Source organism: Zosterops lateralis, assembly GCF_965231275.1.
Source record: "Zosterops lateralis genome assembly, chromosome: 2".
In the NCBI taxonomy this organism is placed as follows: Eukaryota; Metazoa; Chordata; class Aves; order Passeriformes; family Zosteropidae; genus Zosterops; species Zosterops lateralis.
In genome coordinates this window covers 21,989,845-21,995,844 of record NC_139763.1, presented here as the reverse complement: position 1 = coordinate 21,995,844, position 6,000 = coordinate 21,989,845, and positions in this window count along the sequence as shown.

Below are 6,000 nucleotides of genomic sequence, written 5' to 3'. Positions count from 1 at the left end.
CAAAATGAACCAAACAAATCTCTCCCAGAATTAATCACTGTGAGCACAATTGGCAAGCAGCAGCAGTAAACTGGGATGGATTTTGCTTTCTTCATAGCAGTCCAAATGATGCTGGTTTAGATTTGTGGTTAAAACATTGTTGATATCACAGCAGTGATTTGGCTGAGCAATGCTCGAATGACATCAAGGCTTTCTCTGTTTCTCACTCTGCTGGTCCAAAGAGGAGGCTGGGAGTGGGCAAGAGATGCTCAGCAATAAAAGCTGGGGTAGGGGAGTTGTTTTTGAGTCATCTATTGTTTAGAGACTGGCTGGGCATTGCTTTGATGGATGGATGTGGTGAGTGATTTCCTCCACATCACTTGTGGGGGGGGTTTGTTATTTTGTTAGGGTTTTACCTTTCTTTTTTTCTTTGTTTCCTCTCTCCATCAGCTGTTAGATTGTCTTTATATTGGCACATGAGCTTTTTTGATTTTGTTCTTCATATTGTCTCTCCAGTCCAAATCTGGGGATGGAGAAGTGGCAAGCAAGCCACTCTGCAGATATTTGCCTGTTGGTTTGGCTAAACCACATAGAACAACACTGAAATTTATGAAGTTAGGAACTTTCAAAGGTAATTTCTTTACTAAATGACAAATGAAAATGTCATGAAAATGTACATTGTGTCAAAAACAGAGTGTAAACTAATGAAAGTCAGACTGGATGATTCAAAGGTCCTTTGCCCCTTTCAGTCCACTGCTTAAATCCAGTGTGTCATGGCTGGTTAAAGGCAGCCTCTGTATACACCTCAAAAAGAAGTCTCACCCGCCTCTTCTGAGTCTAGATCCCACTCAGCTGTCCCCTTTCTTCCTACTTCTGCCAAACTCTCTCAGGGCTTCCAAATCTAGAGTAGGACATAGCAAGGCTCTATCCCAACAACACCTGTGCCTGACAACTGCGTCATTACCAGTGCTCGCTTGGGGATCCTCCCCAAAAGAAGACTTCTATCTCCAAAAAACTCTGTCTGTACTACCTAAGAATCATGAAGGAATGAAAATATCTCTCCCACGACTCCCATGCCCTATTATTTTTTTTTTTTTTCAAAAGTAACAGCACACAAACATCTTGAAGGGTAATATTGGAAAATGGAGATGCATTACATGAAACCACTGGCACACTTTCAGACCATTTCTTGCATACAATACTCTGCTACCTGTAAAGGCCTAAAATTCATCATATGAGATGCTATTTAACTGAAATTAATTGATCTAACACTGTTAGATATTAGTTCTTAATAATTTTAAACCAAAATATATCATAATTATTCTGCTGCACCATAATGGCCCACTCTGGGTATATAACTTTTTTTTATTAAGTTAGAACCAAATAAGCTATAAAACAATAACTACATAGGTATTAGTAATTTAGCTTACATATTACTAACATTTTTACTACTAAAAATAATAGCTATTAATAGTATATGAAAATGCATGAAGGTATAGTTAAAATTAATTCTCACATTTCATTTTGACTGTAATATGCATAACAATTTTTAAACCAATTCAGAATAAACACGGGACTGACATCCCAATGAAGTTAGCCATTGGTTCTCTAAACAGATGAGGTATCTGATGGAAACATTTTTACTGCTAACAATATATGTTGTTGTGCCTATTGCAACAGATTCACCAGTGCCATACAAAGTGCAAGAATAAATTGAGAAATACAGATAGCAGCACTACCATGCAAAGTGAATGGATTTACGACCAGCCATCAAGACCAGTTAATAACGGGTTTAGTCAAGAATATGAAGATATGTCAGTAATAAGAACTCTGTGTGACACTGGAAGGGAGATGATATGAAAAAGAAAGTGTGTGCAGTTGTAACCAAGATATGAGCATGTGTGATGCTACTTCTATGAAGACAGAAAAGAAACATATATAAAAATATCTCCATTAACTTGGAATGCTTTTTGTTCATGCATTTATTTCAAGTTAAAGAACTTTTTACTCCATGCATCTACAAATGAAATGAGCATTAATGTATGTAACTATCATCAAAATACTGTGAAAGCTAAAGGTATTCAAACCTCTTTTCAATGCCAACATATCTGACTATGTATATTGGGTTTTTTCTACTTCAAACAAAACACAGTTACAATTTTGTTTTTACCCAGGTTAAGGCAGTGTCTTTGCTTTAAAAATGCAATTCTATAAAACAGTATCTGCCCACTGTAATGACAGGTTGTCAGAGAGGAATTCCTTACACACTCCCAGGGCACTGTCTGACATTATTTCTATCCTGACATTATTTCTATCCCCCAAACTTACAAATCCCTGCAATTCCTTCCACTCAGCTATTTAGCCAGCTATGCCATCTTGTAATGCATATTTTCATTCCAACATGAAATACCTAATGTTGTTTTAAAAGTCAGAGCTTATCTGTTTTTTAAAGAAATATTAATTACCAAATATTATCTTGACAGGTAGATAGGCTACATGGTTTACTGCTATAGGGCTTATGTGCCATATCTGGGACTGTAACAGAAATTATTTTTATTAAAAATGTGTATTTTAAACTTGTCTTAAGTTTAGAGTTTGAAAGTTCAAGTTTTATTGCTTAGAATACTTGTGGAATCTAAGCAAATAACAATACAACTAAGATGCACAGAAAGAGATATCGTAATTTGCATAGTACTTGAGGAAATGCCGTCTTGGCATAGTTAAGTATGTGTGACCTGAAGGAAATTAGGTTTTTTCACAGTCAAATACTGCAAGCTGAATACTGTGTTTTGAAGTTACTTGCAATTGTAAATATGTGAAAGGAAACAGTTCATAGAATAAAACAAGAGGTTACAGCCTTATAGTTTAATTGTACTGTAAGAACTGATACATGCTGCTCACTGGATTCAGCTTCAACTTAATCACTAGCCTTTTTTTTTCTGAAATTCTTCCTTTCTGTAACAGTAAAGATGCTAAATAAATTTAAGAGATTTATCTGAGCATTTTTTTCCCCTTTGGTGAAAGTGCTGGCTACCACACTTAGACATAATGAGATGTGACTTTCAGAGGGAAAGACCTACTGTGAGCATTCAGATAGGGAACAACAGCCATTAAGTATCTTTTTAAAAATTAATAATGTTATTATTTGGACATTGGGAAGTAAATAATGTTTTTCCCTCCTTCTCTATCTAAACTGGGAACTGACTCCATTTGCAGTCACATATATTCAGGTTTCCAGTTAGTAAATTGAATTTTAATTGTGGATGTAAATACGTAGTTCATTTCTTTTCCAGCAAAACTTATTGCTTCAGAAGCACTTCAGATTTCCTATTTTAAACCCTTTAAAACCGAAATCCCTATTGCTTTTAATACATGTCTTTTAATTTTAAAGGTAAAATTATAAACTGGGTTAAATATTAAGGGGTTAAGTACACGGAATGTTTATATATTTAACATGGAGCTGTAATGGCAGATACAGCCATTTCATCAGCTTAGACGTGAGGTTGTGAAGCCCATCTGAGCCCCAGATGCAGCTCTTTGAAGAAAAAAACTGAAGGCAGCAGCCACTTAACCAAAGTCACCTTGAAGTATAAAAAGTACAGAAGTCAATGCCTTCAGCAAATCTTTCAGCTATGACATTTTGTCAAAAATCAACATGAATTTGTACCTAATCTAGCACACAAGTAGAAGGTATATTTAAAAAGCATCTAATTCAAATAACTCATATACCTAAATTAGGCAATTTTCTTTCCACTCGGTAATACTGCCTCTTCTTCTGATCAAATGAAAACTCTTCAAATGAAGGTCCGTGTGATTTCTGCAGTTATTCATATGGTTCTCAGAAACAGCTGAAAGTTGCTTCCAAAGAAGTTGGACATAAATTTCCACTCTGAAAGGTTAAAAATTCAGCAAGTTCTGGGGAACTGAAAAGTAATTTGTAGTATGTTTTATCATCTAACACCAACAGCAAAGATGCAATTTGTTATGTTCCAGTCACCAACATCATGGATTGTTATGGAAGCGTAACACAGAATGAAACATCAGGACTGAATTCAGAATGAGTTTAGAACACAAATTCTTAATATTAGATGTATGAAATATCCTTTTTATTACTATGCTTTTTTTTTTTTTAAAGCATATTGTAGTCTTAAGAACATTAATATTTATATGAAATATAAATGGACTGAAGTAAGTCTAGAATGACAGAATCACTGGTTAGAGGGGACCTCTGAAGATCATATATTCCAACATTCTTACTCAAGATAGAAAAGGCTGGCCAAGACCTTGTCCAGATGGCTTTTGAGTATCTCCAAGGAAGGAGACTTTCCAGATATTCTGATGGACCCTCTTGTGTTTCATATTGTGCCTATTGCCTTTGATCCTGCCCCTGGGCACCACTGAACAGAGCCTGGCTCTGTTGTCCACAGGTATTTATACAAATTGGTAAGATTCACCTGATCCTTCTTCAAGATACACAATCAAGGCTCTCTCAGGCTCTCTAGCCCTTAATCATCTTCATGGGCTTGCAGATGACTCACTCCAGAAAGCCCATAATATTCCTGTCCTGAGGAACCCAGAACTGGAGAATGCATTCCAGATCTGGTCCAGAATCTTCTGAGTACACAGGAAAGACCCTCATCCCTGAACTGCTGACAATGCCCTGCCCAGGGCAGGGCAGGATGCTTTGCCATGAAAGCATATTGCTGCCTCATGGTCTTTTTGTTGTCCCTCAGTACCCCCTTAGGGGCACATCTGTGCAAAGCAGATTCAGGAACTTGCCCATTTCTTTGACGAACCTGAGAGATACTCTCAGACCAATTCTGCAGCCTGCCCAGATCCCTCTGGACCATGAGTGTTCCTTCAGTTACAAATGACTTAAACCATGAACCTCAAGTTCATGACCCAGTATCTGAACAATGGAGTCTCAGCCCCTCAGGGACTGGAGATAGAATTCCTGATGATTTTAGTAGGCCTCAAGTTTACATTCAAAACACTTAAATATATTCTCTGATAGGAAACATCCAGACAAGCTTAAGGAAAATAGTAATTGAAACAGTAACTTCCAATTACTTCATCTGGTATTAAGGATTATTTAACATACCCTCAGCTAGACTTCAACAGTAATTACAGATTTCAAAGCACATTCTGTGGAAAACTGGACAGAAAACACTTCATTGGACCCCAGAAAAAAAAAAATATAATAATAGCATGCATGCCATATAGTCTCCCCTAGAGAAATGAATGAAAATGGAAAAAAAGATTGAAATTAATGCTCATAAAAAGAGTGAGATAGGAGAAACAAAGGGTGTTGACATGCATATGAAGAACTGCTCTTAAAGAAATAAAGTATCTGTCCTGGCATCAGATATCCATGGATGCACCTACATCTGGACGATGAGCATTACTGCTTAGCTTAGCACTCCCAGCCAATTACTATTTTTATTAACTAACAACATTATTGTTGTATATTTATAGTGATCTTCATTTCCAATCTCTACACATCAACAAAGGTGACCAAAGTTTTCAAGGTCAGACCAGAGTTCAGAGTCTTTTAGGAAAACAGAGGTCTTAGAAAATATAGAATCATTGCATTTCTGAAATACGGAAAATTATGAAATCCAAGAACAAAATAGTTTCTTAGGATTCATATGTCCTGTTTAAACATACTTCAGCATATATAAACACAAAAAAGTACTTTAGCATAATCCGAAGAAATAGCAGCACAGACATGAACATGTGCTTTGTAATAAAAAATACTTTCGTTCTCATGAGAAAATACAATTTAAGCCTGTCTCATCTTCTAGATTTGACTGTTTGTACTGAGGATTTTCAAAAGACATCACGAAATCTGAATCAAAAAACCAAACAAACCAAAACAATGGTTTCCCAGACAACACAGACATCAGAACTACTAAGGTTTCAGCAAAAATGGAACCTTCTATTTAAATTATAAGTAATGTTTGCAATCATCTTCATTGCAACACTTATCAACAACATCATAGTACAAAGTAGGTACGGATT